This window comes from Hevea brasiliensis, chromosome 3 (genome assembly GCF_030052815.1).
Source record: "Hevea brasiliensis isolate MT/VB/25A 57/8 chromosome 3, ASM3005281v1, whole genome shotgun sequence".
In the NCBI taxonomy this organism is placed as follows: Eukaryota; Viridiplantae; Streptophyta; class Magnoliopsida; order Malpighiales; family Euphorbiaceae; genus Hevea; species Hevea brasiliensis.
The window spans coordinates 65,260,242-65,274,371 of NC_079495.1; the positions used below are offsets into that span (position 1 = coordinate 65,260,242).

General features: G+C 37.1%; 1 non-coding gene across 1 annotated transcript; it reads right to left on the reverse strand.

Moving 5' to 3' along the window:
* Positions 1-1,588: 1,588 nt before the first annotated feature.
* On the reverse strand, positions 1,589-1,695 carry LOC131178888 (small nucleolar RNA R71). The gene has a single exon (XR_009147896.1). It is a non-coding gene; the product is annotated as a small nucleolar RNA R71 (small nucleolar RNA).
* Positions 1,696-14,130: the final 12,435 nt, after the last annotated feature.

The following is a 14,130-nucleotide window of genomic DNA, read 5'->3' on the forward strand; positions in this document are numbered from 1 at the left end:
GATTAAAGCTTTATTTCCATTTAAACTCATCATATCTTGTAAGCATTATGGATAGTGAGTAGTTTACTTTTGATTCTGGAGTAAGGGTTGTAATATTTGAGATATTTTGTGGATTTTGATTGGGTAATCCATATTTTGTGGTCTTAATGAGTTTTATTCATTTCTTGTATGCTTAATGACATGCTTAGTGTAGGATCCCATTAAGTGATGTTCTTAATCCATGGTTGAAGCACCGAAAGGAGAAGGCCTTGTGATAGATAATCAAGAAATTGGACTTAATTAACTTAGACCTAGAAATAGGCTAAGGATTAAGAGGATTCACAGATTAATTAAAGAACTTAATGGGTCTTAATTAATTCTAACTCCACGAAAGTAGGATTAGTTTGATTAAGGCACTCTTTGTCTCACTCGAAAGGGAATTCAAAGGATTTAAGAATTAATCTCCTTAAAACCCATAAGTTTCATAAAATTGGATAACCGATTTAAATCCCAAAATAGCTCGAATATGAAATCCCGAACTCCGGAATCGCCTTTTTACCATTGTTAATTTTCAATTGAATTTAATTGATTGCCATTTTCAATATTGCCATACTTGGACTTGCTTATTTCAATTTGATGCAATTTTAGTTTAATGCAATACATTGTTAAATAGAATATTGATTTTGCACATATAGATTTTACGCTCCATTACTCATCAATTCACTTCTTTAATTTCATAGATATTTCGATTTAGTCAACTTTTATATCAAAAATTCAATCATTAACACGACTCCTCGTGAGATCGATATTTTTCTATACTACTTGTACGACCCGTGCACTTGCGGTAGGGACGCATTAAGTTTTTGGCGCCGTTGCCGGGGAGTTGTTTGTTTAATATTGAATTTTTGATTATTTTAGTTGTTTATAGTTTATCTTTGTTATCTTTTCATTTTGTGTTTGTTTGTTCTTTTTCAGGTACTTTTAATCTTTTATGAGAAGAGCTAGAAGCTCAATCCTGAAATTGTTCAATCCTGACACATCCTTATTGTTCAATCCTGAAATTGAAAAGTTTTGTAAAGCCAACAAGAAAGAAACCAAAAAAAGGAAGGAAGCTTTGAGAGAGATTGAAATTGAAGCAGACATGGCTGATGAAAGAATTAGAATTGGTGTTGGTAATGCTGGAAATGGTCAAAACAATGAAAATGAAGCCCAAGGTGAAGAAGTTGTTAATGCTAATCTGCCTAGGGGAAGTATGATGGATCATGCTTTTCCACGTTTTGATGACTTGAGAGAGAGTATAGCAAGACCAAGGATTGATGCAAATAGTTACAAGATGGATTTTGGAGTTCTTCAAATGATTCAAAATTCTCAATTTGGAGGTCATCCTTCTGAAAATCCACACACACATCTGAAGAAGTTTGCTATGATCTGTGACATGCAAAAACAACCTGGAGTGTCTGATGATGCAGCAAGATTGAAGCTATTCCCATTCTCTTTGAAAGATAGAGCATTGGATTGGCTTGATTCTTTACCTCACAACTCCATTACAAATTGGGAGCAACTCACTGATGCATTTCTTGCACAATATTTTCCACCTGGAAAAACTCAAGAGCTGAGGAATCAAATGACAGCTTTCAGACCAAGAGAAGATGAAACTCTCTATGAGTCATGGATGAGATGGAAGGAATTAGAGAGATTATGCCCACATCATGCCATTCCAAGATGGATGATAAATCAGAATTTCTACACAAATGTCACTCCTGCAATCAGAGGAATTATTGATGCTCAAATAGGAGGAGAATTTATTATAAAGCATGAAGATGAAGCTTATGAGCTATTGGAGAAAATTGCAAAGAATACTCATCTTTGGAGTAGTCCAAGAGGACCAGCTCCAACTCAAAAGAGGCAAGCTGCTGGAATGTATGATCTTGATCCATTCAACATGATTAATGCGAAGTTTAATGCACTTACAAATGTCCTTGCTAAGAAGATGGAAGATCTGAGTATGTTGGTTAGTTCAACATCATCAGCTGGAAGTTCACAACAAGTGGCTTATGTAGAGGAAACTACCAGCTGTGGAGTAGACTATGGAGAACAAGCAGCATATGTTGGTAATTATAGAAACAAACAAATGGGGAATTCTTATTCTCAAACTTACAATCCAAATTGGAGGAATCATCCCAACTTTTCATGGGGAAATCAGCAAAATCAAGTTCAAAATCAGAATTTTCAACCACAACAGCAGAGTCAAGTTCCATATCAGCAAAATAGGCAACCACTGCTTAATTTTCAGCAGAAAAATATGAACCCTCCACCAAAACAGCAAGAACGAAATTCCATCACTGAAACTTTATTGCAACAGATTCTTGCTAACCAAAATAAGCATGATGAGGAGATGAGAGAGATGAAAGCAAGGCTGGAACAGATGCAAACACATAACAGAATGCTGGAAAACCAGATTGCACAACAAGCATCTTCCTCAAGTGCTAAATCTTTTGCAAAACTGCCAAGTCAACCAGAAAACCCAAGAGAGCAATGTCAAGCTATTACTTTAAGAAGTGGGAGAGTTGTAAATAATGATGGGAGTGAAAAACACGAGAAGAGTGAAAACAGTGAGAAGAGAGAAAATGAGAAAAATACTGATGAGAGTGAAAAACAAGAGAGTGCAGAAAAATGTAAAGAGGAAATTGAAGAGAAGGAAGAGAAATATATACCTCCTGAACCCTACAAGCCACAACTTCCCTTTCCACAAAGATTTCACAAAGCCAAGCTTGATAGGCAATTTGGGAAGTTCTTAGAGGTTTTGAAGAAACTTTACATAAATGTGCCTTTTGTTGATGCTCTTTCACAAATGCCCTCTTATGCAAAATTCTTGAAAGAAATTCTCTCAAACAAGAGGAAACTTGAAGATGATGAAACTGTAGCTTTGACTGAAGAATGTAGTGCTATCCTCCAAAGGAAACTTCCTCCAAAGCTCAAGGATCCAGGGAGTTTTTCAATTCCATGCCACATTGGGGAATCATGTTCTACAAAAGCTTTATGTGATTTAGGGGCTAGTGTTAGCCTTATGCCCCTTTCCATTTATGAGAAGCTCAACATGGGATATCTTAAACCAACCCACATTTCTCTTCAGTTAGCTGACAGGTCAATTAAGTATCCTGAAGGGATTTTGGAGAATGTGCCTCTGAAGGTTGGGAAGTTCTACATACCTGTTGACTTTGTCATCTTGGACATGGAGGAAGATTTTAATATTCCAATTATCTTGGGAAGGCCTTTTTGGCTCTGTGAGAGCATTGATTGATGTCAAGGGAGAAAAATTAACTCTTAGGGTTGGTGAAGAGCAATTGGTTTTCAATATTAATAACACTATGAAAAAGCATCATTCTGAAGCTGATACTTGCTTGAGAGTTGATATCATTGATGAGCTGGTTGAAGAACACTTCAGAAAGAAATATCCAGAAGATCCACTTGAAAATTGTTTGGTTCATGGAGGAGGCATAGACTATGACAACCCTCATGTAGCTGCAAATGCTCAACACTTAGAGGGTAGTCCACCATTCATTTCTACTCCAGTTTTTCAACTCACACAAAAGGAAAAAGTTGAATTTAAGCAACCATCATTCAAGGAAGAAGATGCACCTAAGGTAGAACTTAAGCAACTTCCTTCTCAGCTCAGGTATGAATTTCTTGGCACTAATAACACTTATCCAGTAATTGTAAATGCAAACTTGAGTACCTTAGAGGCTGATAAGTTGTTAAGAGTGTTGAAACAATTTAGAAAAGTTTTGGGATACACCATAGATGACATTAAGGGAATAAGCCCACACTTTTGCATGCATAGAATCATTTTGGAAGAAAATTGTAAGCCATCTATTGAACATCAGAGGAGGTTGAACCCAAATATGAAAGAAGTTGTTAAAAAGGAAATTTTGAAGTTGCTTGATGCAGGGATCATATATCCTATCTCAGACAGTACTTGGGTGAGCCCAGTACATGTTGTTCCAAAAAAGGGTGGAATGACAGTGGTCAAAAATGAAAATAATGAATTAATTCCCACTAGAACGGTGACTAGTTGGCGAATGTGCATAGATTACAGAAAATTAAATGTTGCCACTAGAAAAGATCATTTTCCACTTCCCTTCATTGATCAGATGTTGGAAAGACTAGCTAGGCATTCTTACTTTTGCTATTTAGATGGATATTCAGGTTTTTTTCAAATCCCTATCCATCCAAATGATCAAGAGAAAACCACTTTTACTTGTCCATATGGACCTTTGCTTATAGGAGGATGCCATTTGGGTTGTGTAATGCACCAGCCACTTTTCAAAGGTGCATGATGGCAATTTTCTCAGATTTCATTGAAGACATAATGGAGGTTTTTATGGACGATTTCTCTGTTTATGGATCTTCATTTGATATATGCTTGGCTAACCTTTCTAAAATTTTGCAGCGATGTGCAGATACTGACCTTGTGTTAAACTGGGAAAAGTGTCATTTCATGGTCCAGGAAGGGATAGTGCTTGGACATTTGGTGTCTAACAGAGGAATAGAGGTTGATAAAGCCAAAGTTGAAGTGATAGAGAAGATGGCTCCTCCTACCAATGTCAAGGGAATTCGAAGTTTCCTAGGACACGCCGGGTTCTATAGACGCTTTATCAAGGATTTTTCTAAAATAGCTAAACCTTTGTCTAATTTGTTAAGTAATGATACACCATTTGTATTTGACCAAGAGTGTTTGGATGCCTTTTGCAGGTTGAAGCAAGCTCTTATCACTGCACCAATCATGCAACCACCTGATTGGAGCCTACCTTTTGAAATTATGTGTGATGCTAGCAACTATGCAATTGGGGCTGTTCTTGGTCAAAGAAAGGACAAAAAGGCTTATGCTATTTATTATGCTAGTAGAACACTGGATGAGGCTCAAACAAATTATGCAACAACTGAAAAGGAATTTTTAGCAATTGTCTTTGCATTGGAAAAATTCAGACCTTACATTATTGACTCAAAGGTGGTTATATTTTCAGATCATGCAGCCATCAGATATTTGCTCCGTAAAAAGGAGGCTAAGCCTAGGCTCATTAGGTGGATTCTGATGCTATAAGAGTTTGATTTAGAGATTAGAGATAAGAAGGGAGCTGAAAATGTAGTCGCTGATAATCTTAGTAGGTTGAAATTGGATGGTGAAGAATTGGATGAAATCCCTATTGATGAGTTTTTCTTGGATGAACAACTTTTCTCTCTTGTTGCTAAATTACCTTGGTATGCAGACTTTGTGAATTATCTATCTTGTGGAGTTTTACCTCTAGGTATGACATGGCAACAAAAGAAAAAGTTTATGCATGAGGTAAAGTTTTATAGATGGGATGACCCTTTACTCTTTAGGAGATGTTGTGATGGTATGATTAGAAGATGTATTCCTGAAGAGGAGGTATAGAGTATTATGCATCATTGCCATGCTTCTGATTATGGAGGTCATTTTGGAATCTCTAAGACAGCTAGTAAAATTTTGCAAGCTGGTTTCTTTTGGCCAAATCTTTTTAAGGATGTGAGGAAATTTGTGTTGGATTGTGATAAATGTCAAAGGAGTGGAAATTTGTCAAAAAGAGATCAAATGCCCCTAAATAATGTTCTTGAAGTGGAATTGTTTGATGTTTGGGGAATAGATTTTATGGGGCCATTCCCTCCTTCATATGGTAATAGATACATCTTAGTTGGGGTTGACTATGTGTCAAAGTGGGTGGAAGCTATTGCAACTCCAACTAATGATGCTAGAGTGGTAGTGAAATTTTTGAAGAAATTTGTCTTGAGCAGATTTGGAGCTCCTAGGGCTATAATTAGTGATGGGGGTTCCCATTTTTGTAATAAGCAATTTGAGAGCTTAATGAGGAAGTATGGTGTAGTGCACAAGATAGCTACCCCATACCATCCTCAAACTTCAGGACAAGTAGAAATTTCTAACAGAGAGCTCAAGCATATTTTGGAGAAAACAGTGAACAATTCTCGGAAAGATTGGTCTATCAAACTAGATGATGCTTTATGGGCATATAGGACTGCCTACAAAACCCCTATAGGAACTACTCCCTTTAGGTTGGTGTATGGTAAGTCTTGTCATTTACCTGTGGAGCTAGAACATAGAGTATATTGGGCCATTCAAACCTTGAATTTTGATCTTAAGCAAGCTGGTGAGAAAAGGTTGTTACAACTTAATGAGCTTGAGGAATTGAGGATGGATGCTTATGAAAGTGCCCGTATTTACAAAGAAAGAACTAAAGTTTGGCATGATAAGCATCTGAGGAAAAAGGAATTCAAAGAAGGTGATTTAGTTTTGTTGTTTAACTCAAGATTGAAATTGTTCCCTGGAAAACTCAAGTCAAGGTGGACTGGTCCATATAGAGTTTCTAAGGTTTTCCCTTATGGAGCAATTGAAATTTGGAGTGAAAAATCTGGGAATTTTAAGGTCAATGTGCATAGATTGAAACATTACATAACTGGAGACCCAATAATAGGAGCAAGCTGTTACAAGCTCTCCAATCCCTCACCTCTTTTCAGTGAAATTCATGAAAAGTCCAGCTAAGGACTATAAAGTAGCCCTCTTGGGAGGCATCCCAAGTCCTTTTATTTTGCTTTTGCTAATTTACTTTCATTTTCATTGATTTTGTTTTATCTTAAATCTCCCCAAATTCAATTTTTGACATTGTTAAATCTTGTCCCTTGTAGATGTAATTCAATGAAGAAAGGCTGGTAAACTGTTGGGGAAGTAATTCTTAACTTGAGGATTTTGTTCTTCAAAAGAACTGATTTGGTTTTTGCCGCATAATTTGTGCAGGAGCTGCAATCTAGTTCATGCAGAGGAAAAATGAAATCTGCAGCAAAAAGGGTGTCTGCAGCAAATGGCTTGTATTTTTGGTGAGGTTGGATGTATATCAATGGAGGAAGGTTAGTGAACTGCTGAAGTTGCTATCTGGTTTATGCAGAGCAGAAAAATAGAATCTGCAGCAGATCACTTAAATTCTTGGTGAGGTTGGGTGTGTATTTTTTTTAATACTTGTGCTTATAATGTTAATATGGTGGTAAGTGAGTCATTTTTGCAGTTTTGAGCTTCTTTGGGTTATAGGATACAAGGTAGAAATGCTGCATTTTCTTGGAAAATCTTGGAGAGTTCATTTCTCATTTGTGGTTAGATGCAACTTTATGCAGATTTTATGGAGTTTTATGTGCTAAATGTTGATTTGCAGAATTTGAGTCAAGATGGCATAGCTCTCAAAGGTCTTTTATGTAGGATCAATGTCTACATGCCTGTGTGATGCCTTTTTGATATACTTTGTATATATTGATGTGTTTTTGGTGAAAATTCTCATGGTTTATGCTTTATGGAATTATATTTCCTCATTCTAGGGTATTTTTCACACTTGCAATCCATGTTCTATTGCATTCTTGATCTTGTTAAATTGTGCATAAGCAACTGCATAGCTTATGCAATCCTGCATAACCACAATTCTTGCCATTTTCCACCTTTATTGCAAGTGCATAAGGAGAGTGCATAGCTTATGCAACTCTGCATAACCTCATTTTGTCAAATTTCATATCTGTCAAAACTTGCATAAGGTGAGTGCATGACTTATGCACATTTGCACAACTTCAAATTCTGCATTTTCTCTCTCTGCCGAAGTCTGCATAAGCAGAGTGCATAACCTATGCACTTCTGCATAACCAAAAGCTCTGAATTTCCAATTCTGCCGAGGGGTGCATAAGCAGAGTGCATAACCTATGCACTTCTGCATGACCAGAAACCCAGAAAAATCAAACTTGCCGAGGGGTGCATAAGGAAGGTGCATAAGTTATGCACTTCCGCATAACCAAGAACTCCAAAAATTCAAACTTGCCGAGGGGTGCATAAGCAGAGTGCATGACCTATGCACTTCTGCATGACCAGAAACCCAGAAAAACCAAAGTTGTCGAGACCTGCATAAGCAATGTGCATAGCTTATGCACTTCTGCATAACCAAAGATTCTGAATTTCAAAACCCACCGAAGAGTGCATAAGCAGAGTGCATAGCTTATGCACATCTGCATGACCACCAACCCAAGTTCCAAAAATTGCCGAAGAGTGCATGAACAGAGTGCATGACCTATGCACTTCTGCATGACCCGATTTTCTGAGAAACCAATTCTGCCGAGAGATGCATAAGGGGAGTGCATAACTTATGCACTCCCGCATGACTTCGCTCCTCAAAATTTCAAGGGTCACCGAAACATGCATAAGGAAGGTGCATGACTTATGCACAACTGCATGACTACCAACCTAAGATTTCAATACCTGCTGAACAGTGCATAAGGACAGTGCATAGGTTATGCATAAATCATTTTTCACTTATGCAATCTTTTACATAACTCATTTAAATCAAAATTTTTTCCTTTTTCTTTCCCACCTTCACCCCGATAAACCCTGTTCACTTCCCTTCCTCTCTCACAATCCTCATTCCGGCATAACTCCTTCTCACACCTTCTCCTCCATTTCGATTCTCACTACATTTGCCCTAATTCTCATTCTTCTTCGATTTTCTTCTTTTCCCCTTATCTCTTCCATCTTCTCCATCGGAAATGGAGTCCCCTCCACATTCCCGCCCCGCTTCCCCTCTCCAAGTTTCACCATTGTCATCGATACACCCCACTCCCAATTCTCCTCCACAAACGACACCCCCACCACCTCCACCAACCACATACAAACGCAAAATCCGGTCCAAATCTGTGCGACCCATGTCCTCTGCCCCTCCTCTGTCCAAACGCAAAGACCCACCCACCCCATTGTCGGAACCGCCTCCCAAAAAGCCAAAAGCTCCAGCCTCTACACCCTCTTCCAGCAAAAAGACAATTTCGGCAACCTCATTTGTATCAAAGCTACCCTGGCCTCTCCCTGATACGATTCAAAAAGCAGCTTTTAAGCGACTTAAGGATAGGAAGGTACAACCCACTAGGTATATATCTGCTGATGCTTTACAATCTCTTGGTTTATTTGACAATGTAGTTGCATATCTTGATGGTATGGGTTGGACAGAATTTGTGCATAAGCAAGAGATAGTTTATCCAATTCTAGTTTTGGAGTTTATTTCTTCATTCTCTGCTACCCTCAACTTGCATGATGTAGACCATAAGCCAATTATGAAATTTAGATGCTTGGGTCAAAATAGAGAGCTGTCATTAGACCAATTTCATAGCATTTTCGGTTTTGCAATTGATGGGCTATTTAGAGTACCACATACTGGAGTAGAGGTAGCCAACAAGGGCATTTGGAATGCTGCCCAATTTTGGAGAATCATCACAAACCAACCTCAAACTTTCTCTGCTGGAAGATCAAAAACATCCCAAATACTTGACCCTGCACTTAGGTTTATTCATAGGCTGATTGCTAGCACAATATTGGGCGGAGGGACTAGTTCTGGTGCTGTAGGAAAATCTGAACTCTTTATGTTATGGTGTGCATTTCACAAAGTTAAGGTTTCTCCTGGTTATTTCTTTTGTGAGCATGTGCTGCATATTGCCACCAAATCCATAGGTGACATTGTTTTGGGTGGCCTCATCACTGTCATAGCCAAGCATTTTGGTTTTAATCCTGCAGAGCACTCAATACCAGCACTTGAGGAAACTTCATATTTTGATACTGCACACTTAACCAAAACAGGGTTCAATTTTTCATGTTTTGATACTGTCCACCCTGCAGCAGAAACTGAGCCTATTGCACAACCAGAAACCCAAGCTTTCACATCAGTCCCACAGCACCCTACTACACCTACCCCACCCCCTCAGCCTGCTCAGGACATCCCAGCAGCCTCTGCTCAGCCCATACCTCCTACAGCTGAACCTTCCTCATCCACAGCCCCTCCTACATTCAACACTAAAGCCTTATTCACTTATCTTGAAAGGCTTAGTGATGGTATATTCTTTGTGGATAGGAAGCTTGACACTGGTCTTGATACACTCAAGGATCATCATGATCACCTATTTGACCTTGTCATGGAAACCAGGGACAAGCAGAAAGAATTGAAGGAAATGGTGAAGCAACTCATGATCTTTTTGGGCATGCCACCCCCACCTCCATCACCTCCTCCAAAGACCATCATTTCGATACCAAAGAAGTAGCCACCATTTCTTAGCCACATCCTTGGACAAAGGCAAAACAATAGACATAGATTAGCTTCTGTTTTACTTTTGTTCAATCTTGTAGGACCTTTTCTTTGTAAATATGTTCAAACATTTATAGTTTGTTTCAAATTATGTTTGTTTGTTTTGAATTAGTTTGTTTTAAATTCTGTTTTTCTTGAAGTTTTATTGAATAGCTATTACATTAGTCTTCTTTAATTTTCATTGCACTTATTGCCCTTTTGTACATATTTTCCCATACTCTGTATATATTTCAATACTTCTACTGCTGGTTGTACATTTCCCTTGCCAATTCCCATGCAGCAGCTTTTGTATACACTGCACAGGTTGTATTTCCATTATGCAACTGTTTTGCATAGCTCAGGCAACCCTTTCGCTACTTATGCAAAGATCGCACAGGTTGTATTCCCCTTATGCAACTGTCCTGCATAGCCTATGCAACATATATTGCCTCTTATGCAGCACCGCACGGCTTATGCACCTTACTTATGCACATGCTCTGGACAGCACTTAACTCTGCATAACCTGTGCAGTTTCTTATGCATCCCTTTATCTTGAATTCTCATATGCTACATACCAGGTAACTCTTTCTTTTTGCTCTTAATCTTTACAATTCCTGGTAATTACCATTTCCTTTGACTTTTGATAACACATTGCATGAGACATTGAGGACAATGTCCAATTTTGAGTTTGGGGGTGCACATTCTGATTTTTGCTTTATTTTTGCTTCATTTTTCACATTTTGAGTATAGGAACATCTCATCCCATTTCATTTACATATATTGTAAATATTTTACATATATTTCCACACATACATATACATAACACATTTACACACACATTATACATCACTTAGAAATTGTACACATTGCATACAAATAGACTCCCTCCATTTAGTTAATGCATTACTCATTTTAGGAATCATGCATCATGCATTAAAATCTTTTGCCAAATCCCTTGAGTATTGAAAATGTGCCTATGAGAATGATTTGACTCACCCTTTAGTTGGGTTTGTGGATTGAAAGTTTCCTAAAAGGTGCAAGGTTTTGAAGTGTCTATCCCTTGCCTATATCTTCTTAGCCAAAAAGCCACCCAACTAGTCATTTGGAGAAGGAAGTGTTTAGAGGGAGTTATTGGATATAAGATAGTCAAATGATGTCTCACCAATCCTAGAACAAATTTTCTAAACCTTTCAAGGCGAAATACCAGCTTATACTTGAAAAGAGAGATGATTAGGCATTCTTTGATTTAAACCCTCTCATTTTAAACCTTTGGCCTTTTTCCTAATTAAAATTAACCCTTGCAAACCCCTTTGAACCTTTTTATTCCTAATTTTTCTTGAAACCCTTATTGCTACCTAGCCAATGAACCAAACACTCCAACCCTTTTTCATGAGAATAATATTGAATATTAGGTACACTTTCTAAAAATAATAGAAATAAAAGTAAAAAAGAAGAAGAAAAAATATACAATAAAAGGGAGAAGAAGTGCTTGTCATCTTGTAAAAGTGCTAGTATATGTGCTTTTCACTATTGCCATTCAAAATGAAAGAAATCCACCCAAAGTATTAAAAGAAATGAGTTTGGGGGTGGCAAATTTTAGGGACAATCATCAAAAGAAAATACAAAATGCAAGTTTAAAAAAAATCAAATGTCCCTCATTTTTATGTGTTTTGTAAACTATGCTAGCACTTGACAATTCTCATTGTGTATTTCTCTCCTCCACTTATATATATGTAAAAAAAAGAAGAGAAAAAAAAATGTAATAAAATAAAAAGGTGTACCTTATGTTGTCAAAATTGAAAATATTCTCATGCTTTGAACCCTTTTTACCCATTTTTCTTCTTAGCCTCATTTTGAACCCCATGGCCCCATTACATCCCTAAAAAGACCTTTGATCTCTTGATAGTACTTGCTACATTAGTGGAGATGGGAGTAGGGAATTTGCCTATGGGATTGGAAAACTATTCATCTATTCATTCAATTCTATCATTCCATGTTGAGATACTTTGGTTATTGATTGTCCTAGAATTCCTTTTGAGCATGACTATCTCTTTTGATTTGTTGGTTTGGGGATTTTGAATGATAATTGACTTGATGGCTAAGCGGTGAAAGCTTGGATAAGCATTAAATTCTTTGCATTTTGAAGGATGGGTATATGGATTGTTGGTATGGCTAAAGGTGTGTTTAGTTACTTTAATAGGTAATTTTCATAGCTCTTTGGATAAGGCACCCCTAAAAATTTTTGCATTACATTTTAAAGTTTGCTTGAGGACAAGCAAAAGCTTGAGTTTGGGGGTATTTGATGCATACATTTTGCATAGTCATTTAGGTCTAATTTTATAACCATTTTTATTTGATTATTAGTCATTTTTAGCTAATTTCATTAGCTAATTAGTTAGTTTTTCATAATTGTCAATTTTGCATTAATTTATAATTTTTACTTTTTTTTGTAGGAAAAATGGTGTTTTTGAAGGACTGAAGAGAATTTTGCCATTGAGGAGTGTTTTCTACAGCCAAAGATGTCAAAAACAAGTTTTCAAGCTGAAATATGCATTGACCAAATTGTGCATAACTTGCCGCATAAGCTATGCAGATCTGCATAAGGAGAAAGATCACTGTTCCAGAACCAGCCGAAATGTGCATAAGGAGACTGCATAGCTTATGCACATTCTCGCCTCCCTTATGCACCTTCACGGAATTGTGCATAACCTATGCACCAAGTCATGCAGTTTCGCATAAGTGACTCAGAACCAGCCGAAAACTGCATAAGGGACTGCATAACTTATGTAGTCCACTTATGTAGTCCCATAAAGAGTTCATTAATGAGCTAGCAGAAGATTCCCTCAATTAATTCCTCCTAGAACATACCATTTTAGGGCTCCATGTCAGAAAAATGCTATAAATAGTCCCATTTTCCCATTTTAGAAAAGAGGAGGGGAGCAGAAAAGGAAAGGAGGGGCTGAGCAGAATTTGAAGAGTCACTTCCACCTTCCACACCATTTTCAACCAAGATTTGCAGATTTCTTTCTTCCCTTACATTTTTCTACATTTCTAGTGTTTAATTTCTTACTTCTTAGCTTAGATTAAAGCTTTATTTCCATTTAAACTCATCATATCTTGTAAGCATTATGGATAGTGAGTAGTTTACTTTTGATTCTGGAGTAAGGGTTGTAATATTTGAGATATTTTGTGGATTTTGATTGGGTAATCCATATTTTGTGGTCTTAATGAGTTTTATTCATTTCTTGTATGCTTAATGACATGCTTAGTGTAGGATCCCATTAAGTGATGTTCTTAATCCATGGTTGAAGCACCGAAAGGAGAAGGCCTTGTGATAGATAATCAAGAAATTGGACTTAATTAACTTAGACCTAGAAATAGGCTAAGGATTAAGAGGATTCACAGATTAATTAAAGAACTTAATGGGTCTTAATTAATTCTAACTCCACGAAAGTAGGATTAGTTTGATTAAGGCACTCTTTGTCTCACTCGAAAGGGAATTCAAAGGATTTAAGAATTAATCTCCTTAAAACCCATAAGTTTCATAAAATTGGATAACCGATTTAAATCCCAAAATAGCTCGAATATGAAATCCCGAACTCCGGAATCGCCTTTTTACCATTGTTAATTTTCAATTGAATTTAATTGATTGCCATTTTCAATATTGCCATACTTGGACTTGCTTATTACAATTTGATGCAATTTTAGTTTAATGCAATACATTGTTAAATAGAATATTGATTTTGCACATATAGATTTTACGCTCCATTACTCATCAATTCACTTTAATTTCATAGATACTTCGATTTAGTCAACTTTTATATCAAAAATTCAATCATTAACACGACTCCTCGTGGGATCGATATTTTTCTATACTACTTGTACGACCCGTGCACTTGCGGTAGGGACGCATCACATTAGAACCATTCATTATAATATCTTCGACCCATCTTCTCAATATGTCGGTCTAGCTGAGTCTGTGACATAGGCT